Genomic DNA, 26988 nt, shown 5'->3' with positions numbered 1-26988 from the left:
GATATGCGTACCTAATCATAAACTCTATGGCTATGGGTTCGAGCCCTGGTATAATTATCCGCGCTGATCAGCTGTAGATATGGTGAAAAACATGCCAGCAGATAACTTTTTATATAGATTGCTATCTATCTATCTATCTATCTATCTATCTATCTATATATATATATACAGGGTGTTCCAAAAAGATGTATACACACTTTAAATAATTCTAAACCGGATGTTTGTTTTTTCTTTGCAGATTAAACTCATCAATCTTAATAATGGCGGTTAGGTTAACCTTTGAAGAAAACAAGGCCGATAGCCATTAGTCGCGTGCTCTCGTGTAATGAATGAATGCGTGAATGTAGGATTGACATGAAATTCTTAAAGATAAACTAGAATGACCGGAAAATGGGCTGAAATGACTTAAATAAATAAAAAGTAAATGATTAGAATGACTTTAATGAACTTAAGGATGAATGGAATGACCTTAACAATGACTTGAATGCTTAAAAAATAACTGGAATTTTTCAAAATCAACTTGAATGATCGTGAGAATGACTTGAATGGCTTTGAGACTGACTGGTTGTAAAGTGGGTGATCATTTTACATTTAATTAATAGAGAAAAGTGATCCCCCACTTTATATCACAATAAGTAAAGCATGTAGTAAGAACAGATACTACACTTTGATCTTGGCCAAAAGGCCAAAAAAAAGGGTATTTATTTGCTCCCCCACCGAGCAAATTAGACACAAGGCCGATTTTTAATGTGAGGAGTGAAGGAAAAATGGGGATCAGCTCCCCGGGGAGTAAGGGAGCTGGATAGTGATAGTTGGTATGAAGGGTTGCCCCTACATTGACCAAGGTCTTATATGTGGGGTTTTCCCCACATATGGTCTTTGCTTGCAGTATTTGCCGGAACAGATATTACACTTTGATTCTGGCCAAAAGGCCAAAAGAAAGCTGTGTTTATTTGCTCCTCCACCGAGCAAATTAGGCACAAGGCCGATTTTTAATGTGAGGAGTGAATGGGGAAATGGGGACCAGCAACCCGGGGAGTAGGGGAGCTTGATAGAGACAATTGGTATGAAGTGTTGCCCCCACATTGACCAAGGTCTTATATGTGGGCCTACCCCCACATGTGATCTTTGCTTGCAGTATCTGACAGAACAGATACTACACTTTCAGATATTAAATCTTTTATTCAGGCAAAAAAAGAACATGAACAAAAAACTTAGGCACAAGCACTTTGATCTTGGCCCGAAGGCCAAGAAAAACTTAAAAAGCTAACAACAGCATCTATTAACAACAGACCTTTGATCTTAACCAAAAAGGCCAAGCACAACAGTGTTACGGACAGACCGACGAGCGAGCAACCAACTGACGGACCGATGAAATGACATATAAAGTCCCATAAACGCTACTAAAAAATTCACTTTAAAATGCTACTGGAAGCATGAAAACGCTGTTGAACTGCAAAGACGGTTTAGGGGTGTCTTTTCTAGACACCCTGTAATATATATATATATATATATATATATATATATATATATATGCATATATATATATACATACACATATATATGCATCATCATCGGCGGTCACTCGTGTCCGAGTAAGACTGTCCTCCGTTGTGGCTTCTGTGGGTCCTCAGGTGAGCATAGAGCCCAATCCTAGACCCAATTTGTCTTGTGCAATTTGGGCAGATAAAGGTAGTGGTGGTGGGGTGGGGTTGGGTGTGTCTGGTTGATAATCTGTCCTTTCTGTGCTTGCGTTTATCCTCAGCAGCTTGATTTAGGTCACTACTATAAAGCGCAGCACCTTCGTGGACAGCGCTCCTCCATGCCAACCTGCTCCCAGCCACGTCCTTCCATGTCTCAAGGTCCATGTGAAACCGCTTTAGATTTGCTTTTATGTTGTCCTTATACCTCATCTTTTGGCCACCCTGGGCACACTTTCCCTCAACAAGCTGAGAGTAGAAAATCTGTTTTGGGAGGTAGAGATCTGGCATTCGGACAACATGACCAGTCCATCTGAGCTGGCGTTGAGCAACAGTAGCGGTGATAGTGGGAATGTTAGCCTCACTCAGGACGCTGGTGTTGGTGCGTCGGTCCTTCCAACTAATTCTGAGGATTTTTCGGAGGCATCTTTGATGGTACGTCTCCAGGGTTTTTATGTGCCTCCTGTGTGTGGTCCAGGTCTCCGATCCATAGAGAAGAGTGGGCAGCAAGACAGCTTTATATACCATGATTTTGGTCTTTGCCAGAAGGTCACGGTTCTGTATATATATATATATATTTTTTTCTTTTTTTTTTTTAAATATATACATATACATATATATACATATATACATACATATATATATACATATATATATACATGTATATATATATGTATATATATACATATATATACATGTATATATATACATACATATACATATATACATATATATGTATACATATATATATATACATATACACATATACATATATATATGCACATATACATATATAGATATACATATACATACATATATATACATATATATACATATACATATACATATATATGTATATATATACATATATGCATATACATATATACAAATACATATATACATATACATATATATACATATATACACATACATATATATACATATATACATATATATACATATACATATATATACATGTACATATGCATATACATATATACATATACATACATATACATATATACATATGCATATATACATATGCATATATACATATACACATATACATATACGTATACATATAAATATACATATACATAAATATATTCATATATATATATACATATGTATATATACATACATATATACATATATATGCATATACATATATATATATAAAATATATATACATATGTATATATACGTATACATATATATATATACATATATATACATATATATTTACATGTATACATATGTATATATATACATATATATGCATATGTATTTATACATATACATATATATGCATATGTGTATATACATATATATATACATATACATGCATATGTGTATATATATACATATACATATATATGCATATGTGTATATACATATATATATATACATATGTATATATACATATACATATATATACATATACATATGTATATATAAAAATATATACATATGTATATATATACATATGTATATACATATATATACATATGCATATATGCATACATATATATACATATGTATATATACATATATATACATATGTAGATATGCATATATATATGTACATACATCTATATACATATGTATATGTACATACATCTCTATACATATGTATATGTACATACATATGTACATACATCTATATACATATGTATATATACATACATATATACATATGTATATACATGTATATACATATGCATATATACATATATCCATATGTATATATATCCATATGTATATATACATATATCTGTCAATCTCTCTATATATATTTATAAATATATGTATGTATGTATATATATATATATATATATATATATATATATATATATATCGATAGATAGATAGATAGATAGATAGATAACTAAAACCTTATAACTTTGTTTGGAGTAAAGTAATGAATATTCATGCCAGAATATTCGCTCGAAAACTATGTTAAGATTTGTGCTTCTTTCTTTGTGTCATCCACTTACCTAATTGAGTTATTCACATCTTGATATTTTTGCTCCAGGCTAAATCCGAAATCCATTTCATCTTTATTTACAGAACGTGGATATACAATGTAATTGCTTTATATGGCTTTACGTACATCTATGCTTACCAAACGTATTCATCACGAAAACCAAATAATTATTTTTTCAGTAAATGGTAGAATTGTGGAAGACAAATATACATACTAGAAAAAATGTGATCTTTGGGTCACCTACTTAACTCGGTTTAAATTATTTTAATCAGAAGAAAAAAGTGAGTTTGCAAAACCAGTTAAATCTTTTGGTGCAATTACACTATAATAGCGGAATTCGGAGACCGAAAAAATAGGTTAAAAAAACAAAACAATGGTATATACTGATTTTTTGTGCCAGTTTCTTCTGATAGCAGTGCTATCTAATCAATTGGCATGTCAGAAGTACTTAAATATAACTGCATTATTAATAAAATAAAAAACACGAGTTTTTGATACCTGTTGTAAAAACTCTCGCCATATTGTTTTGAGAACATGTGACGTAATATCAAGGGAAGTAACTCAGTTATGGTAAAAACTAGGTAAGTAACTCGTATTTATGATTGTTAACGTACAGGTTATAAAAAAATGGCAATAGTTACACACTATTTACCTCCACTTGGAACCTGTAGCGGACTTGGGGATATATTATGCATATTCCCCAGTCGTACAAGATAGGAGAAAATGAATTGTCTCGAGGAAGAAACGAACGATTTGAATTGAGAAAGGAAAAATGAATTGCTTTGAGGAAGGAACGAACAACGCGTTTACTTGAATTAAACGAACTAGGATTTATTTTGTGAAGAAACAAATGAAAAAAAAGGGTACACCACGTGTTCATGTCCGTTTTCGTCTCTTGCTGTTTACTGGTGAGGAGGAAAGTCTGTTCTAGTATATATATATAGAGAGAGAGAAAATGAGAAAAAGTCAATCCAGTTCATGGAGAGAGAAAGCGTATAAAGTGTACGTACTGTTTGTTAGCTCGTGCCCCATACATAGTAGCAGGGGACGTGATGCGCGCGAGCGTGCACCTCCCAAAAGGGAGGCGACTGGTTAACCGAGCCTCTCAGCTCGAGAGCTCGTCCGAAAGAGGGCTGGAAACAGCTTGTCTCTTGCTTTTTTAGTTGTTTCCAGTAGTCTTTTGCGCATGTGTGGATTTCCTTTGAAAGGGGAAGTGACGTCGTCCATGTGTGCATTCGTGTGCGTACATGTGAGTACATGTGTGTACGTTAGAGTTGTGTGTATACACGTGAAGGTGAGTGTATGTATGCGAACGTGAATATATGTACGTGTGTGGACGTGCGCGCGTATCTTTGTGTGCGCGTATGTATATGACAAGTAATATGGCTTGAAATGTAAATGCATGTTTTTGTGTGAGACTAGAAAAGGCTCGCGCAAATCCTCAAGTGTTTTTTTTTAAGCCAAAGATTTTATTTTCGCTAATTTTCTTCAAAATTGTTTTCTATAATTTTTTTTTTATATACTTTATCGTTTTTCGTAATTATTTGGTATATTCATTATTGTAACGTGGCAGTTAAGTTGAGATTATTGGTTTACCATGAAATTCAATCTTAACAATTTCGAATTTCGATATTATAGTGTAGTTTTTTTTATAGTGTAATCTTTTTAAATGATGATAGCGGAGTGCGGGTCAATATACGACGAGAGACAATGTAAGTAATAAAGAGAAACTTAAGATTGGCTAATTAAAACAATTAAAACAAAACAATTAAAATGGATTTTTTTTCATAACTTAACCACGGAACCAAGGAACGTTGGTGTGATTAATATATAAAGAAAAAAAAAACTGATGGTCACAAATGTTGATTAACCTAGCTTTAATACTAGAAGATGTACCCGGCATTGCCCGGTATTAAATGTAATGTTAAATTTTTCTTAGTAAAAAAACATACTCGAGCTGACATCGACACCAAAACGTAAAGACTGTGAGTCAAGTACGATAACCATTAGACCAACTTGCCTCATGAAGCAGTTGATAAACAGAGAAAAATCCGATGAACCCTCAAGTAGAAAGTTTTCAATTTTAACCCCATAGCAGACCTTTTTTCAGATGAAAATTGATTAAAAAGCTGTCCACATGTCTAAATACCCCAGATACTAAATTTGAAGTTTGCAAATCAAAAATTCGTTGAGCATATAGGATGAGAATTGTCCTCACACACACACACACACACACACACACACACACACACACACACACACACACACACACATTCTCACTTATATATATATGTGTGTGTGTGTGCGTGTGTGTGTGTGTGTGTGTGTGTGTATTGATGAACTACAAGGGGCGTTCCAAAAGTAATGTCCTCTATTTTTTATTCGACTTGATTAGATCAGAAGAGATTGCAAATTGCATTGTTATGATGATTGAACTTATGCATTCATGACCTAAAAGTTTCATCTCTTTTTTGCAGATATTGACGATGCTAAATTCTAAGATAGCAACCTCTGTTATGGATGTGCGTCAGAAGCAGAGATGCGTCATTGAATTTCTAGCAAAAGTGCATTGAGAATGTGAATGGTGATGGCCATGTAGAAAAATAAGATGGCGCTCGTTTTAATGGCACCACTACCGTTTGCGTAGTTCTCCAACTTTTTGAATTAAAAAACAATAGGAGGCTTTACTTTTTTTTTTACTATTCTTATCATTTTGGTCTATTTTAGAAATAACATTTTTGCATGCTGTTTTGTTAGTAAAGAAATCGTCAAGTTATAGTATGATATGATAGTATGATGGTGGAATGATAAAACTATTGCCCTAAAGAAAACAACGTTACAGCTTTATTTTCAAGCTTTTATTGAGAAAATCAATTCAGATAACTTGATTGTATAGTAGAGCTGACATTTATTCAATATAGCCGCCTTCAACCTCAATCACCGCCTCTATACGAGTCTGAAACTGGAAACATATTTTTTCCACAAGCGCCGGCGGGAGCTCTGTGAATACTCGACAGATGGCAGTAATTAGGCTGGCTTTGGTGTTGTGGGAGGTCATGTTGGTGATGTTCTCGATGTATGACCAAATGAAGTACAGCAAGTTCAGGTCGGGGTAAGAGGAGGACCAGTGAAAGAAGTGTGCAAAGTGTTAGCCCTCCTTCCGAAGCCAAGCATGAGTCGCTTTGGATTTGTGGGCCATCGCCGAGTCCTGCTGCCACACCCAGGGTCTGCCAGTAGCAACCTGATTGCACCAGATGAACAGCACATTCTTTAGGTATACTTTGGTGTTGACTTTCAAGCCGACTTCAAAGATGTGAGGTGGCAGGATGTGGCCCTCACTTAAAACCGCACCAAAGACCATAACCGTGGCCAGAAATATCGTTGAGCTGTGTCCCCAAGCGTTGAACCATTCGAATTTGCATTTTGGTCTTGTTGTCATAACTTGGATCTTTAGAAAGCATGAGTTGTACAGCAACACATCTCCAATCTCGCTCGTTGAACATTGTGTCACTTTCATACATGATAGAAGGCGCTTATCGCTTTTGGGATTTGTACAAAACTGGCCAACTAGTAGATGGTCTGCAACAAAAAAAGAAAACCGATTTCCATCAAACGGAAACGGAATAATGTCGTCTTTTCTAGGCTACAATTTTATCCTTCACCCTGTATTTGATATATATATATATATATATATATATATATATATATATATATATATATATATATATATATATATCAAGAATATCTTTATTCATATTTTGATTAAACTTTAATGCTTAGGTTTAAAGGGTTTTGAGAAGAAATTGAAATTCAATCGGCGTCTAATGACTATCGATTAAATTAAATGTAAATCTGAAATATTTGAATATTCAAATCGAAGGATATTCCATATTACGTTTACTAAATGCTCTATTATATATATGGGAATATTAATTGATGTCTACTATCTCCTGTTAAAACTTCACAAACATCAGACAGAAATTGAATTTTCACAAAGGGCTTTCACTAAACTAAACTAAATACAACAGATCCTACATTATCCACTCTAACGCCTAGCAGATGTTCCAAAATTCATAATGATCGATTCATTAGTTTAGAAATTAATCCCTCCCAAAGAAATATATAAACACACACTTACAGTAGCGTCCAAAACTAAGGGACAAAATTTTAAAACCTTATATCTCGATTTTGTCCCTTACTTTTAGACGTTCTTATTTTGCAAATAAATAAATGTTATAATTCTTTTTCTATCCTTTTAAAATGATTCAAATTTTAGTATGGTGTTATGGGTGATAACGACTACCAGTTGTCAAAATTTCAGCTTTTCACAATAGTTATTTCTAATAAATATTAGGTTTTAAAATTTTGTTTCTTAGTTTTGAACGATACTGTATATATATATATATATATATATATATATATATATATATATATATATATATATATGTGTGTGTGTGTGTGTGTGTGTGTGTGTGTGTGTGTATATATGTATATGTATATATGTATGTATATGTATATATATATGTAAGGGCGAATGAACTCTTTTTCTGGGTCAACGGCCAACTAGCACCGTGTATATTTGTGTGTGTGTGTGTGTGTGTGCATATGTGTATTGGGATGGAGAGGGCTCCCGTAAGCCGTGGTGAAGGCAACCTTTCTAGGAGAAGCAAATCTCTGATTTAAAAAAACCATAAAGCGGAAGACCATTACCCGCATTAAGCTGGTCTGCAGTTTAATTTGTTGCTGGCTATCTTGCTCTTGCTTGTTGCTCGATCTCAACATTTTGAACCGAGAGAGAGACTTAGCTGTCGTACAAAGCTAAGACTCTGTAACATCATATTTGTATAGATACTCCCTCAGGCATTTGGGCTCATGGATTTTAAATGTCTGAGGGAGTGGCACTCGTCAGACAAGACGTTGCAATCATATATATATATATGTGTGTGTGTGTATATATATGAATATGTGTATATGTATATATATATATATATATATATATATATATATATATACTTAACTTTATATAAATACATTATATATAGATAGATATACATAAGAATACAGTGTGTGTTTTATTATTTTATGAATTTAATGAGTTTAGATGTTTTGATTATAAATAGTGCGAACTCTTCCAATTGAATTGGCGCCATAATGATATTTGTGCAGTATATATCATGTACTCTAAAATTAGGATTAAATACACAAGAAATATTAACCGATGATGAATTCCATTGGCTTTGTACCAGACCCATAAAAGAAATCCTCATAAAAATTCTGATCTTCAGTCTAGGTGTAACCTTGATATTGAAGGTCATTATGGATCGACTTTAGAGTGAATATATTTATACTACGTCACTAGAATTGAAGGGTAGAAAAAGATCGTGAAAATGTCCAATACAATCATGTATCTCTACTAAAAGGAACTTTGAGTGTGTGTGAGATTGTGTGTGTGTGAGAGAGAGAGAGAAAGAGAGAGGGGGAGAAAGAGAGAGATAGAGGGGGTGAGAGAGAGAGAGAGAGGAAGAGAGAGAGAGAGAGAGGGAGGGAGGAAGGGGGGGGAGATAGAGTTGTGAAGAATACATATATACATACACATATATATATATTCCTCCCAAATATCTCTCGCTCTCTCCCTCTCTGTAGATATATCTTCTGCGGTTTACATCCTGCTTCTTCTTGAGTCTCGCTCGGTGACACTCGGCGAACAACGTAAACTGTCGGATTATACCGAGCGTGTGGAATTCATTAACTAAAACGACCATGAAAACAACCTACTCTAATCAATTCATAACTTTTACTAGTTTTGTTTTGTTCGACAAAAACCGCTAGCCTATACTGAGCGAACAGACCTCATTACAAAAAAAAAAAAAAAAAAAACTAATAAATTCATACGTTTTAATATTTGGGATTATTTACTTTTCTTTTCCTAGTGTTTTTTATGTATTTTTTATGGTATTTTTTTTTTTACATTAGGTCCACCTACTCTCTTTTCTTTGATAATAATATAATTTTATAGGTTTCCGAGTACGTTGATTACGAAAATCTCAATTAGATTTTCGGAGACAAGTAATTCTCTACATATAAAGACGCGTGTGCAATAAACAAATCTGCTTCTCTGCAGCTGACATGTTTCTCTGTTCGTGTGTTCATCATCTACTTAAATTTTGCCGTGGAAATTCACGTAAAAATGAAAAGTACAAATGCATTTTTTTACGTGTATTAAAAGTCTTTTGTGTTTTGTCAGTATAATCTAAGAAAAAAGAACACAGCAATGTACTCATAGGAGAAAAATAGGTATCATTTCGACGTCATATTTGAATAGTAGGTTAGCGTTCATTTATAATGAGGATACCGTTAATCCTAAATACAAGAATGGTCAGATCTTAGCTAATCACAATGACTGGAATAAGGCTAGGGAGACTTTATTATTTGTGAATCGAAAAATGGAAAGAGTATGTTAAGTTTATGTATGTGATAATCAGTTAATAGCGGTACAAGCACAATATCGTAGGAAAATATAGAATTTATCCCAGCGTCAACTGGTAGCGCTGAGAGCACTGAATATCGAAAGAAAGAAAGAAAGAACTTCTTTCTCTGGCGAAAGGACAGACCCATCAAATTATCGACCCATTAGCCTCCTCCCACTTTTTGCCAAAATATTTGAGACCATAATTAACTATGCTCTAGTCCATCATCTTACAGATGCTAAACTACTGACTGACCAACAATATCTGAGAGTCTATCTTTCAAACTCCTTGGCCTAACGTTCACAGGAAACATGAGTTGGAACAATTACATTGAAGGCATTGCCAGGGCTGCTGCAAGAAAGGTGGGCTCTCTCTACCGTGCTAGAAAACTACTAACACCCGAAAGTATCCTGTACCTCTATAAGGCCACCATTCGCCCATGTATGGAGTATTGCTGCCACATCTGGGCTGGTGCATCTGCTACTAGTCTCTTGCTCCTTGACAAGGTTCAAAAGAGAGTCGCAAACCTGATAGGCCCTGAACTGGCATCTAAGCTTCAGCCTCTGTCCCATCGACGAAATGTTGCATCCCTCTGCCTTTTCTACAAGTATTTTAGTGGTGAATGCTCTGACGAACTGCAATCACTTGTGCCCCCACGACGTGTGCACCCTCGACAAACCCGACAGGCTGCTAAATCCCACCCCCACACTGTAGAGATCCCTAGATGTAAAAGATCTTTTTACTCCAATAGTTTCTTCCCCAGAACCGCAAGACTCTGGAATTCCATTCCAGGTCCCTGCTTCCCCAACAGTACTGACGTGCAGAAGTTCAAGTGTAACGTGAACCGACACCTTGCTGCCCAAATCCCTACGTAGTACCCCAGTAGTTGTTGCTCCTGATAGTAGCCCCCTACACCAAAGTGGCAATTTGCCTTGTTTGGGGTGAAAATGTAAAAAAAAAAAAAAAAAAAAAAAAAAAAAAAGATGTAGTGATTGTGATGGTGTTTCTCATCAGATGTAATGTAGCATTTTATTATCACAATTGAATGTGACAGAAATGGTGGTCATAAGATGGTGGCTAACAGGGTAGATGTATTGAATTTGTCCGTGGCATCTCTTTGTTAAAAACATACGGTACTTTGGAGATATTTCATTAAAATCGGATATATGCATTTGACGTTGTAAAAGGGGTTAGGTCCACATGTATCACTTTGATGATGTGGATGTACATATTGGCATATAGAATGTAATATAGATTCAGGACCGTTTTCATTTCATAATTTTATACACATGATATAAATATAATCAAAATTGAATTTTATTTAAAACTTTAAATATAATCCAATATATTTTAAGTTTTAAATAAAATCTAACTCCCACGACCCTCTTAGGTGAAAAGAACATGTATAGATTGAGACCACTATATATTTGGAGCTTATATATCGTGGTCGGATTTGAATCTTGGCTTGAAGTAATTGCTAGTCTATCCGCACTGATGAGCTGTGATACAGCGAAACAGTACCGTATGTGAATAACTATATATATATATATATATATATATATATATATATATATATATATATATATAAATTTAGTTGCTAAAATTAAATTCTGAAAATCAAAATATAGACACATATATTCGAGTTAAGAATTTATTGTTTGACAAAAGGAATATATAGAAGGGGTTATATTAATTTCCTTAATCCATGGATTTTCAGTAATGGTTCATATCATCAGAGGAAATGAAATGCAGTTAGCAAAATGTTCAGCTGTGAAAAGGCGCGTATTTTGCTTTTCAGCACAAATATTGAAAATAGTATTTTGGGTGGTGAATAATAGTTTAATGAAAATAATTATTGGAAGAGGGAATTTCATAAAACCTGGATAGTCCATTATAGGAAGGAGTATAATGTCCTCCGGGGTTGTATTTCCAAGTAGGCAGAATATTGGTCCAGTGGAGAAGGCAGTAATCCCATATAACAAAGATGCGTGGTTGCTCGTTATTGATATTCAGAAAGGTATATGGGATGGTCGTATTCGTTGGTGTGTTGAATGCGTTTTGGTATATTTAATCCAGATTATTTTTGGTGTTTATACAGTATATCAGATATTGGATGGATATACCAATGCACTGCATATATTTCCATGAGTGATGAAATTATATATGCATGTCTATGGTGCAATGGACCTCGAAAATCAATGGTTTAGATAGCAAAATATTCCAAGAGATGATATTTATAAGCGATATGTTGGATGAATAGCTTCTAATAAATTTATATATTACTCTATTCTTAAATATTGAGCTTTTCTTTTTTGGCTAGGATCACCCTGAAAGTATTATCTCTAGTAATATCTATCAGGATTTTTCATCGGATTTTAATCTGTGTCTTATCTCGCTTATATATATATATATATATATATATATATATATATATATATATATATATATATAAATTATTACAATAATTATTTTTTTAATTTAAAAGAATTTTGTGCATATATATATATATACATATGTATATACATATATGCACATATGCGTATACATATGGCGACTTCTTTCAGTCTTGACAGACTATAGATACCCACTGTAAGGGTGGCTGTGCATGGAGCTTTTGTGGCAAGAGTTGAACAATCACCAACCACACTTCCGAGTCGATATTATAAAATACCAGTGGCAAGTGGAGGTGTAGGACGACTAGTAACAATGCTGAGAAAAGGGGAGAGCACATACGGCGCCTAGAATTCCGAAAGGGTCGCACATTTGATACTAGCCCCAATGTTGCTTAACGAATCGATTGATTAGAATGTCTAGATTACTCATGACTATATAACAGCGCATTACTGCTTATGTAAAAACAAATTAAAAGTATACCCTGATCTACTTCGGTATTGAGCACTCTTGTATTAACCTCGTTATACTTCATTGGTTCACTGCTCTGGAAAATAACAACCCCAAATTATATATATATATATATATATATATATATATATATATATATATATATATATATATACTCAGCTATGCGGATTACCCAATATACAGCTTGGATATTATAACCTCACTGCTTTAAAGAACAATCACCATCGATTTTACCACGCAATTTGGATCTAAAACTTTCATATCCTTTTCTGCAAATTCCATTACTATATGACTTCTGATTAATCAATTATCTTGACTTTGACTTTCCATGTCCCTCTGACTTTAGCAAATAGAGTACACACCTTATAAATATTTGCTAATATTTTCTCATCTGAAGAGATGGTAGACATCGAAATACTATAGGTTAAGGAGATAAAAATTTCTAAAGTATTCTTTGTCTTGCTTAGAATAATAAACATCTTTGATATAAAACTGAAAAATTTCACTTCAAAAATGTTTTTTTTGAAATTGATTGAATCACTACAATATATATATATATATATATATATATATATATATATATATAGTATAAATGGTAATCAATAAAAACTGAAGAAAGTGCTCAATACTGTTGTAGAGCAAATATGCTTTTTATTTTTTATTACCGCAAATTTCTGTTAAGTTACATTATTGTTTCAGCTACCCGGCCGTTCACTCTTTCATCCCATCATAACGAACATTTCTGTAAAAGTCTGAAGAAGCTACAGACGGCCAAAAAAACGGCCGGGTAGCTGAAACAGTAATGTAACTTTACAGAAAGATACGGTAACAAAAAATAAAACATATATATATATATATATATAAATGAATGAGATAAATAAAGTAGAGATATTTAATTAGTTATTTTAAAAAAATTGAAACCTGTACAAAGTTCATGAGAAATTGTGACTTGATTAGCCTGCAACTACTTCATTTACTCACAAAAAATTAATATATGAAAGTATAATTTTATTCGTAAACTTTAAGTATTTATTTCAAAAGTTCTCAATACGTAGGTAGAGCAAGTTAGTAAGTTATAAAATATATATGGTGATTAAGCTACACTGAATATTCCGCGTTTCATCCACTAGAGTCCTAGAGTGGATGAAACGCAGAATATTTAGTGTAGCTTAATCGCCATATATATTTTATAACTTACTATATATATATATATATATATATATATATATATATATATATATATATATATATATTTATATGCATACATGTGAACGTTTCTTTAAATATATATGTGTGTACGTGCGTATGTGTGTGCCCGCGCGCATAGCCGCTAGCTAACCCTCTCCAAACAGTTAACAACAAATAAAAACTAAATAGATAAACCGAATCATAGGCCTCCGAACCTAAGTGAACACCCAACAGGTCAAGACATACTTATCAAGAAATCATCTCACCAACGAGACGCCAAAAACCTTAACATTAAGACTCAAATTTTAAAGTAACCCCCTCCTACCCCCACATATTCCCCTTCCCCCTCTATGTATCCCTATGCCATCAGCCACACCAGAAATTAACTTCCCAGACCCTCGCCCACAAGTTTCTTAAACTCCAAAACTAAAATATTACCGACATACCAAGCACCCCCTCCCACCTTTCCCCCTATTCCCTTCCTCTTTTCCCCCCTGCTCTTCTCGCGCCCCTCCCCTGTTCACTCTGTCACTCTTTTATCCCATAACAACGAACATTTCTGTAAAAGTCTGAGGAAGCTACAGACGCCCAAAAAAAACAATAATGTAACTTAACAGAAAGATATGGTAATCAAAAATAAAACGCATATTTGCTCTACAACAGTATTGAGCACTTTCTTCAGTTTTTATTAATTACCATTTCTACTATATATATATATATATATATATATATATATATATATATATATATATATATATATATATATATAGAGAGAGAGAGAGAGAGAGAGAGAAAGCAATAAGAGTGGAAAATGAAGTCACAAAAACTATATATTGGTGAATATAGAATGGTTCATTTATTTAATACAGGTATACAAACATTTAGTTGGGGGAGAGCTCGATATATAATTGCCATATTTATTTCCAAATTTTCTACTCTCTCTCTCTGTCTCGCTGTCCCTCTGTCTGTGTGTGTGTATATATATATATATATATATATATATATACATATACATATATATATATATATATATATATATATATTATAAGGTAAAATTAAAAGCCAAGAACAATGCGAGATTTTTTTTTATATAGAGTAAAATTAAATGAAAACAAAAGAAACAAATTTCTTTTTTTTTTTGTTGTTGTTTGTTTTTTCTTTTTCACACAAATTTTAACTCTAAACAACAGTAATTTTTTTTTTTCTGTTGTATTCAATGGTGTTATAAATCTCAATATATTTCAGACCTATTAGTCCTTTTTTGTCTTCTCTTGAAAAAGGACTAATAGGTCTGAAATATATTGAGATTTATAACACCATTGAATACAACAGAAAAAAAAATTACTGTTGTTTAGAGTTAAAATTTGTGTGAAAAAGAAAAAACAAACAACAAAAAAAAAGAAATTTATTTCTTTTGTTTTCATTTAATTTTACTCTATAAAAAAAAAATCTCGCATTGTTCTTGGCAATTTTACCTTATAATTTTCTTCAACAACGCTTCAAGCAAACTACAATCTACTTTATATATATATATATATATATATATATATATATATATATATATATATATATATATATTACTTTAATTTGTTTTTACTGTTTTATTTAATTGTTAATATATTTTACTTACAAATAAGTAAAATTGAGAAAGTAGATATAAAATTAGATATAAATGATTTGAAAAACAATGTACTAAAACTGCAAAAGATGAAGAATATAGCGAGGAACCATTGTATTTTATACAGCAGTTTTGGGTGTAGGATGAGTGTTATTTGCGTTTATTCTTTGCTAGCGTAGATGTACCGGTAATAATGTGCAATAATTTGATTGAAGTGGAAGTTTCTTTCTTTTTTCATTCATGGCAACTACCTTCAAGTGCATGCCAAACAATTACGGTGAGAACGGCTTATTAGATTTTGTAAGGTCTTGTGAGTTAACCTTATTAGGTTATATTATATCTTGTTAGACATGTTTCTTTTTATATACCGAAATTTGATAAAAACGAAAGCTTAGTTTCGGTGCCGGCCAGTGTACCTTTACTTATTTCGTACCAATGTTGGTGCTTTAACAAAATGGATAATCTTGTAATATAGCTCATAGTAGAGAAATATATATATAGCAGACTCAGAACATTAAACGTATACAAGTTAGTATAAATTAAAATTTTAATGTGCTTGCTAAAAGATATATATGTGTGTACGCATGCATATATATATATATATATATATATATATATATATATATATATATATATATATAATAGAAATTTTAGCAACCACATTAAAACTTTAATTTTTACTAACTTGTATACTTTTAATGTTCTGAAATTGCTTTTATCTTCTTTTTTTTTTTTTTTTTTTTTCAAAATAAGAATTGCTTCAAAATTCTCCGTTTCAACACACGAAAACAAAGTAGCTCCTTTTGTTACTGGCGTTTCATTCTTTTTAAAAAGTTTGGTTCAGTTCTTTTGTTTCACGACATATGAACTCTTTTCATGTTATTAAAAGCCAAAATCCATTAATTTGAGGAAAAAGTTTATATGTCCCACTTATTTAAATGTTCAAATATTTGTTCACAATAATTATTAGGTACAGCATTAAATAACCGGAAAATAAACAGTTGAAATGCTATAAAATTAGACAATGAAATCAAACATTGTCTAGTTTTATGGCATTTCAACTTTTTTTTTCCGGTTATTTAATTCTGTACCTAATAATTTCGGTAAAAGTTTTTGTGCTTCAAATTCCTTATATTTTCAAATATTTATTCATGGTGTTTTGTTTGGTTTGGTTGTTTTGCAAAATTGTTTTTGTTTTTGACTTTTGAAAACATGATTGAGATTTGCAAGAGTGATAAAAAAAAACAATAACACTAATGTTTGAGGTATTTTTTTTTTTTATTTTTTTTTTTATTACATTTTCACCCCAAACAAGGCAAATTGCCACTTTGGTGTAGGGGGCTACTATCAGGGGTAACAACTACTGGGGTACTATGTAGGGATTTGGGCAGCAAGGTGTCGGTTCACGTTACACTTGAACTTCTGCACGTCAGTACTGTTGGGGAAGCAGGGACCTGGAATGGAATTCCAGAGTCTTGCGGTTCTGGGGAAGAAACTATTGGAGTAAAAAGATCTTTTACATCTAGGGACCTCTACAGTGTGGGGGTGGGATCTAGTAGCCTGTCGGGTTTGTCGAGGGTGCTCGCGTCGTGGGGGCACAAGTGATTGCAGTTCGTCAGAGCATTCACCACTAAAATACTTGTAGAAAAGGCAGAGGGATGCAACATTTCGTCGATGGGACAGAGGCTGAAGCTTAGATGCCAGTTCAGGGCCTATCAGGTTTGCGACTCTCTTTTTTTTTTTTTTTTTTTTTTTTTTTAGATCAGAAAGCCGATATCTTCACACAGACTTATCTGGTAGCACCCAATCTTAAAAAAAGCAGTGAAAAACATGTGTTGTCCTTCCACTAACCTGAGGTCTGAACAAAAATCCTTCAGGACTTAGGATTGATTTTAGGATGAGTCATTTTTTTAGTATCTTTTCAGTTTAAATTTATCCAGCCGAATGAATACCTCCTAAAAATCGACACCATTAAAAAAAAGAAATTCTGCTTTGATTAGTCAACTTAATAATAAAAATTCAGGGATAATAAATTTTATAAGCAGTTATCACACTTTAAAAGTATACAGGTCGGTTGAAAATTAAAGTTTAAGCTTTTGGTGAATTTTTTAAAATAAATTTTTGATTTCTTGGGTGTTAAATATAAGATTGTTGCTTGGTACCTAGTGTAGTATCCATTCCATGAGAATAAGCCATCTTCTACTGAAGGAGGAAGATTCTAGAGAATAGTAAACTCATAAGCAGTTTCAAGTCGCATATATATTCTAGTAACTATTGTGATGACATTAGTTTTGCTGATTTTGCAGGAAAATACCATCCTCCTTTCACATACGGTGTCTGCTATTCCCAAATATTCCCCCATTTAGTATTGATTAGCATCGATGTCGCTAAATTTTGGTGACCTAACATGTGCCCATGTGATTATGACGTACTGCAAAATTACCCCAACATTAATTCTACTTTTTATTATCATAGTTTAAAAATTGATAATGATGTTAATGTAAAAATATGATTTATCTCCCTTTAATTATATTGATATTATTTCCCTATCAGAACTCTTTTGGACATGTCCACTAAATATAGAAATATATACTTAATATATTCTTAAACTTTTTGTAAACACAAATAGCTCATATTTCCACGATTTCTTTTTTATTGAAATTGCTCCAGACAAGATACTAAGCCACTTCATCTAAAGAGCAACAAAAAGAAATTGAATAAAAATAAATAAATAAATAAATAAACACTACTTCAAGCTCATAAACTAATCAAAAGCAAGCGTTAGATGAATTCCGAACCAAGAAAAAGCAATTCTTGCTGCTTTCTCATAAATATCGCTCATGGAATGTGAGGACTAAAGGATGAAATAATGAGTAAATAAACCAAAATAAATTTCTCTTTACCGATTATCCCAATAGTATTTTCTTTAAAATAATTTATCAAAAATAATGTTTACCTATTTAGCTTACAGTGGGAAAATGGATTCTTGTCATCATAGATAATTTTTGTAATTATTCTTGTCATATATCACATCCTAAACGAAAGATACGGTTTCTGCGGCTAATGTGGATTTGAATGCAATGGATTATGTTCGTCGACAAGCTTTCATTTCCACTAAAAAAGGAAATTGCTCCCCTTGACGCCACATATCTGAAAGACTAGCATAACTTGCATTTGTATAAGTTACATTTTTGAAATCTATGCGATTTTTAATTGCACTTTTTTTTACGTGGTTTATTCAGCTGTTTTGTTTGTTAACTTTAACTGGTAAAGAGAAATACTCTTTGGAAGATGACGTATTACTTTGTAAAAGACTTCGCGGTCTGTGGGCTATTTTTTTTCACTTTTGAGGTCATTAACTAAAAATAAATCACATGGACATAGGATTCATCCTACGTGGGTTAAACCAGCTTTCTCCAAAGGAGGAATTGTTATTATAGAAATATTAAATTCACAAGTGTTCCCCAGTCGCATATATATCCCACTCAGGGGAGATGAGGACATTAGGTTTTTACAGTTCTTGTCAGGGATGGTATGAAAGTCTTCCACATACAGCGTCTGGTACTCCCAAATGGTAACCCATCTAGCACTAACCAGGCTCATGTACAGATTTTACCCGGCTAAGATCCATATATAAAGTTTTGCATGGGTTCGAATACCCTATATATTAAGTTTCATATTGGGCAGAATTTTTTAAACAAATATATATACGCATACATAAATATATATAGAAAGAGGCTTGTCTTTACTTTTCCCGCAAATATTATGCAAGTCTAAATCATGTAGCATATCTGCATGAATATAATTACACACAATAGTTAACTAAAGATGATCACTCTATAAGAAAACCGAAAAAACTAATATGGAATTAATTAAAATGAATGTTTAAAAGAATATGCAAGTTAGCTCGATCTTTTGAAGATGAATGCAATTCTACGACCCATATATAAGAAAGCTGTATTTTCTTTTTAAATAAATAGGAAATAGGCTTGCCTTTTTTCTGTTGTTCTTTGCCTTCGGTTGGGATCAAAGTGTAGTATCTGCCGGAACAGATACTGCAAGCAAAGACCATATGTAGGGGAAACCCCACATATAAGATCTTGGTTAATGTAGGGGCAACCCTTCATATCAATTGTCACTATACAGCTCCCCTACTCCCCAGGGAGTTGGTCCCCATTTCCCTTCACTCCTCACATTAAAAATCGGCCTCGTACCTAATTTGCTCGGTGGGAGAGCAAATAAATACCCTGTTGTTTTTGGCCATCGGGCAAGGATCAAAGTGTAGTATCTGTTCTGCAGATGCTGCACTTAAGGTAATTTGTCCCAGTCAATGGAGGGGAAACCCTCTTTACTAGGACAATTACTATTTTTGGACCCAACCAGAGTGCCCCTTTTGCCTTTTTTTCGGGGAGCTGGTTTAACCCCACATTAAAAATTACCTATTACCTTGTGTCACGTTTTTGTTTTGGTTTAAAAATGATGAATGTAATGAACAAAATTTACTGATGGGGATGATTTATGACAAATATTTGTTGAAACTGGATTTTAAGAGGAGAATCCCATGGTAACACGTTCCACAGACCGATACTATTAAACTAAAAAGCATAAACAGGAAAAACCATAACAGAGAATATTAATGTTCTCCCAATACATGTGGGCAGAGACAAAAGACCAAACACGTGGGTATTGAAAATAGCTTCAAAACAAGTGGATAAGTGGTATTCTTGTCATTGTAGAGAATTTCGAAAACAATTTTTTTCCATCTCATGAAAAAAAAAAATGATAATATGCTATCTAATATCTGACTAAATTACTCCAGTTAATCAGCAAATTTAGATAAAACTCCTTTGACTAGATATTGTGATAGTCATCAAAGAAGCAAGTGCCCACGTGTTTGCGCCTTGTGTGGCTGTACGTAAAAATGACAACAATAATGAACTTACCTTCAGGTGGGATTTGAAAGATAGACACCATGAAGATTGACTGAGCTTTTATACCAAACTCGAGTCACAGGTTTACAGGTCATGTGATGGGGGGGGTGAGAAGTGGAAGAGGGGAGAATAGAGGAAATGAAGTCAACAGGCATTTTATTTAAGCACTACCAGGAAGCCATTGTTGCAAGAACGAATTATTTTTTTTGGGGGGGGGGAGAAAAATGGGCAACTGAAGTTATTTCCACAGAAATCTTCTGTATGAGTAAGATTGAAAAGAATGCAAGGTACATGTAGAATACTTGGTCACATTCTATTCTCTGCCTGTAGTTCTTTAGCAGACAAATGTTATTTTGGGATAACTATGACATCACTAGCCAGAAACATTTCATATTTATTTAATTTAATAATTAATATTTTTTTTACTTAATGAAGAATAGTTTCACCATGGTGATTTTAATAGTCAGTTATAAGTTATCTAGTTTTATTAGAACACTAGCATGCCTCCCAACAACGCCTGCTATAAAATACGCTTAAATATATTTTAATTTATGTAGAGTTTGTCTTTATTATTATAGAGCCAATCTCTATTGATTATTATATTTTACCCAATATATAAAAGTGATTTCAGAAGTTAAAAAAATATATAACTTGTGTGCCATTAGCTAGAATCGGAATCAAAACATTTAACTTCCCAGAATTATTTGCTACCATCTAAGCTGAAGTAATATGCGTATCAAAGCTTTACAAATTAATAAACATGAACATATAAATATAAATGTATATTTGAGCATGCATAGATGATAGACATTAAGTCGACTTATGTCTTCTAAAATATATTATCTTTTCAGTTTTGACCCGTTAGCAGCAATTTTACCGGCTAAAAACCACATCGAATTTGATCTATAGATCCAAATCCCCATATATCACGTTACAAGTCTATAGATCAAAAAATGACAGCGTAGTTTGGTAGAAACTGTTCCACATGCACACATACAAGATTGCTTTTATATATATATATATATATATATATATATATATATATATATATATATATATATATATATATATACAAAAGCAATCTTGTATGTGTGTATGTGGAACATACTTATGCCTGACGAATCCTATAGTGGATGAAACGCAGAATATTCAGTGTAGCTTAATCGCCATATATATTTTATAAATTACTAACTAGCTCTACCTACGTATTGAGCACTTTTGAAGTAAATACTTAAAGTTTACGCATAAATCTATACTTTCGTATATTAAATTTATGTGAGTAAATGAAGTAGTTATATATATATATATATATATATATATATATATATATATAAGATAAGCCAAAAGTAGAAAGTATTTGTTGAAGCATAAGAGGCAGACTTCAAAGCTGTGTAAATCAAGAAGGAAAACAGCTTGAAAACTTACGTTGATAAATAACATTTAATTTTCATTAATTGTCTGATTACATATAGTTATACATATACTCGATCTCTAAGTAAATGATTTTTACTGTCCACCTACTTTTGGCTCACCCTGTGTGTGTGTGTGTGTGCGCATATATATATATATATATATATATATATATATATATATATAACTTCATTTTATGCACGTAAAAATATTTAAATAAATTAATTACAAATAATAGGCCCTAAAAATGTGGTGCAAATAGAATATAAAACAATAGACAGATAACCTCCCCCTTTAAAGCATTTAGGGAGTGCAAAAATACTACAGAATCCTTATAAAAAAAAATCAACAAAAAATCAACAATCCTCTCTATATATATTTGTATATATAAATATATACACATATATATATGTGTGTACACACACACACACACACACACATATATACACACACACAAATATATATATATACACACACACACACATATATACACACAAACAAATATATATATATACACACACACATATATATATATATATAGTGGAACATTTTGTTGAAAATTCAAAGACTCACGTTTTCTTTTTTATAACCCTCGTTTATTTCCCGGATTTTTCCATTACAGCTGTTTCATTAATGAGTTGGCAATTTTACGATTTATGTTTCCGTAAAAATATCCTGTCCCCACCAACTTCTTCAGATGTTTATCCATTAAATTTTTACAACAAATGGTATATTTTTAACATGCTGGACATCGTATTCGGGTAAAAAGATTTCCACAGCCATGCTTCCTCACTTCCTCCATCCACACACACACGCACACACACACACACACACATATATATATATATATATATATATATTACATTTACGTTACTCCAGAAATAGAAACGAAATTTTATCCGTTTTTCATCATAGATGGCATAATGTAAAGACGATGTTACAGCAACATAAGTCATTTGTGATACTGCATATATCCGAATAACAACGTAATAATAGACCAAAATCTTATCTGGGTCTAACTTCTCCATATTGTATGAAGTATTTCTGAAGTTATAACATGAAAATATTGATAACTAAAAAAAAATAAAGTATGTATTGAGGTTGCAATTTTGCTTTCTCTTTACTCTTATCAAAGATCATGAGACTCGTAAATTAGAAGAAACGAAATTGAGATTTTATTCATTTATTTATTATGCTCATCTTTTATCGTTGTTGTTTTTTAACGACGTTTCGACCAACTATTCGTCTGGTCTTCGTCATGTTATTAACTGCAATGGGATAGGAATGCTGAATCTTCAGGGCCCATGGCGCAGTCGATAGAGATGTTGAATCTCTACAATTCCAGGTGAGCATTGTCTGAAGATAGCGATTTCAATCCTATCCAAAGCCAGCCAGATGATTACTTGGTCAAAACGTTGAGAGACAACAACAACAACTATGGAAGGCAGTATTTACTGAAGATACAGTTAAAGATTCAGCATTGCTATCCCGTCGCAGTGGTAGTTTGCTGAAATGTTGTTAAAAAAAAAAAACAACAATAAAGATGAGGATAATAGTCGGTAGATAAATAAATAAAAATATACAAATTACTCATCTAAAAAAAATTCCAATAATTAAATAATAGAAATCAAAATTCTGTCAAAATTTCGACCTTGACCGACATTTTCAATGTTACGATTAGGGTCATAATAGATACTCCATTGGCTACAATATTGCCCAAGTAGCGAGTCTCTAAACTGAACAGAACTTAAGTTGTTATAAAAATTATGAAATGAATACAATGTGCTTTCTCTTAATTTCAGATTGCAGCTTGTACCAATTAAATGTAAAACTTTGCTTTAGTGATAATTAAAAAATAAATAAATAAAAAACAGAATCAATAATATGTTTTTCTTTTCACTTTCTTTCCAATATTTAACACTTAATGATGCAATAAATTTACACGAAAAATTCATAAAAAGTTTTATTTTAAAACGATGACATGAATTTCATTTGTTATCTATTTTATCTGACAGTTGGGTGTTTTGTTTTGAATTTTCTGACCATTTTGTTCTAACTATGGATGGGACATACTACTGGATGCTAGACATTAATCCGCTACCTCATATATTTTAACCGAGAGAACTTTTAAAGATTCTAACCGTCCCTTGAAGTGCAATTTTTTTTTTTTTTTTTTTTTTTTTGCACTCGGTTTACCGAGTATGTTTACCAGGTAGTTTTTGTAATTTTTTTAATCGGTTCAGTTGCCCTATAATTACTGGAGATCTTCTTAAGATTCCGGTTTCTTTTCATGTCGTGCATAAAACCTTGATATTTAGTTATTCCCCCCCCCCCATCAGCTCCGTTGAATCCAGCATGGTAGGGGACACCAACTTCTACTAGGGTTGCTTCTTTCTCCTTCTTATCTTTTATCACTATGTCAGGTGTTAACAGCTCCATTTTCTATGTATGTAACTGTAGGGATTGCATAGTCATAATGGATAACTTATTTTGGACCAATTTTTTCTGGTATATGCTTCAAGGAATAGCTGCTACATTCGATAGCCAACTGTTTTTAGATGGTCTACGAGAAAATTATAATTATAAACAAGAAAAAAAGATAAACTAAAATTACAAACATGTATCTTACCCAATCCAAGCCTCAACCTAAACCCTCACCTGCACGCGTAAAATCATTTTTTTTATTTCTTTCGATTTATAAATAATTAGCCTACATAGATTCGCATTAGCTAAAAACAGACCGCACGTTTGTTAAAAATTGAGAAACGCTTAGCTAACCTTTTCCAGTTATTTCTGTTATCTGCTGAGAAATCTCGAACAACTTTGTGCAAATCATGGGTCAGCAAATGCAGAAGCCCTTAAGTTGTAACACACAATTGGTGGCAGAGACCAAGTTAGTAACCGTAACCCTAACCCTTAACCCTAACTCTAACCCTAAACTCTAACCCTAACCCTAAACTGTAATCCTTAAGCCTAATCCTAACCCTAAACTCTAACCCTTAACCCTAACCCTAAACACTAACTTTAACCCTTAACCATAACCCCAAATCTAACCCTAAACTCTAACCCTTAACCCTAAATCTAACCCTAAACTCTAACCCCTAACCCTAAATCCAACCCTAAACCCTAACCCTTAAGCCTAACCCTTAGCCCTAACCTTTAGCCCTAACCCTAAATCTAACCCTAACTTTTAACCCTAATCCATAACCCTAAATCTAACTCTAACTCTTAACCCTAACCCTAACCCTAAACTCTAACCCTTAACCCTAACCCTAAACTTAACCCTTAACCCTAACCCTAAACTTAACCCTTAACCCTAAATCTAACCCAACCCCTCCATATTCTTCATTCATTGGGACGTTCATGAACATCCAGCATTGTTAAATTTCATTTTACTTTCTAGGGATTTTTGAGGTAAACAAAGGGAAATAACTTCGTACCGACATATTTTTGAGATCGTTTCCCTTCACTGATATTATTTGCTGCAGACTTCCCTTCGTTTAAGTGTAAAGTATTCGATATCCTACTAGTGAAATATCAGTTCCAAAGTAATGACTTTTTTAATGAAAATCAATCCAGACAAGGTATGATGTGAGGAGCTAACAAAACAAAAGATATTTATGGCAAAGACAGGACATGCTTCTTGGCCTTAAGTCTGAAAAGAGCAAGGCTATAAGAAGAAGTAAAATAGTCAATAGAAAGAGTTTCATAAGCCTGCAGATCTTGGAAAGAAGCTACTGGAATCGGAAGTTGTATTAAATTGAGCTATTAAAACATTGAATTGATGGCGACAACTAAACCAATGAATCAAACAAAGTAAATAGGAAATCCACCAGACAATTCCCAAGAACACATACTATAATAGTATTTTTAGAAAAGGCTGAGACTAGCAATATCAGGTCTGTTAGAGAGAGAGGTTGTAGAGAAGAAGGTGTTTGTATGGGGGAGGGTCTAATCAAATTACAAATATGTTTCTGTATTTTATCAAGAATCTTCAAATGGGACATAGATTTAATAGCCGAAATATGACAACAGTACTCCATACAAAGTCTGACAGTAGATTTGTAGAGATAGAGATTAGCCTCGGATGTGAGAGAGCTAATGAGGCAGGTTGCTGAAACAATCTTTCACTTGGTGCTTGTATCACTAAGTGAAAGATTCTTATGGAATATGGAGATAACCTGGCGCACTAAACGTTTAGAGTGATAGAGAGAAACGACTTTAAGAGTAGAAGAACAATGATTTGAAACCTTATTTATAAAATGCAGATGTTGTTGTAAGACCCGGATGAAACGTCATGAAAAATATTGTACTCATTGTGTTAGCCATCAATAACTAAATATGACTTAGCAAATATTTTTCAGCTGCTCTTTTAAGCTATCAGATTTTGCTCATTCTGCGCATCCTCTCATATTAATTGTGATCATCCAACTAATTAACTCTTATCCTCGAGTATCTCTTGGCCTTGGTAAGTTATAACCCAATAGTATATTTCAAAAAGAATCTCATAAATATCGTTAAAACCTTTTATTTTCTAGTAACTATACTTGCTTGGTTCACCAGGGTGTCTTTGCTACTAATATTTTCATTTGTAATATTTTGACTGCTGTTCTCATCTTGAGTGTCATTTTCACAACGTTCCGACCGATGTAACCTCCAACCTTCTTCAGGTGTATTTTGTCTATCTCGGAAATCTGGACGGAATTTTCATACTCAGGACACAATTGCAAATCACTTGAGATTTCTACTCAGCAGGCGATACTAAGAATATAGTTGCGAACTACTTAAAACTTCTGCCCGGCTGACGAAATAAGTGCAGATTAAA

At 32.9% G+C, this 26988-nt stretch overlaps 1 protein-coding gene and 1 pseudogene across 1 annotated transcript in view; both read right to left on the bottom strand.

Moving 5' to 3' along the window:
* LOC145291974 (uncharacterized) overlaps positions 1-26988 on the bottom strand; it is a 635233-nt gene that overhangs the window by 183443 nt on the left and 424802 nt on the right. The window lies entirely within an intron of this gene.
* Positions 572-697, bottom strand: LOC145292553 (U2 spliceosomal RNA; annotated as a pseudogene).

Source organism: Euprymna scolopes, chromosome 13 (genome assembly GCF_053919585.1).
Source record: "Euprymna scolopes isolate OS-2025 chromosome 13, ASM5391958v1, whole genome shotgun sequence".
Lineage (NCBI taxonomy): Eukaryota > Metazoa > Mollusca > Cephalopoda > Sepiida > Sepiolidae > Euprymna > Euprymna scolopes.
Note: the sequence above shows the minus strand (reverse complement) of the source record. Positions and strands in the feature narration are given on the sequence as shown.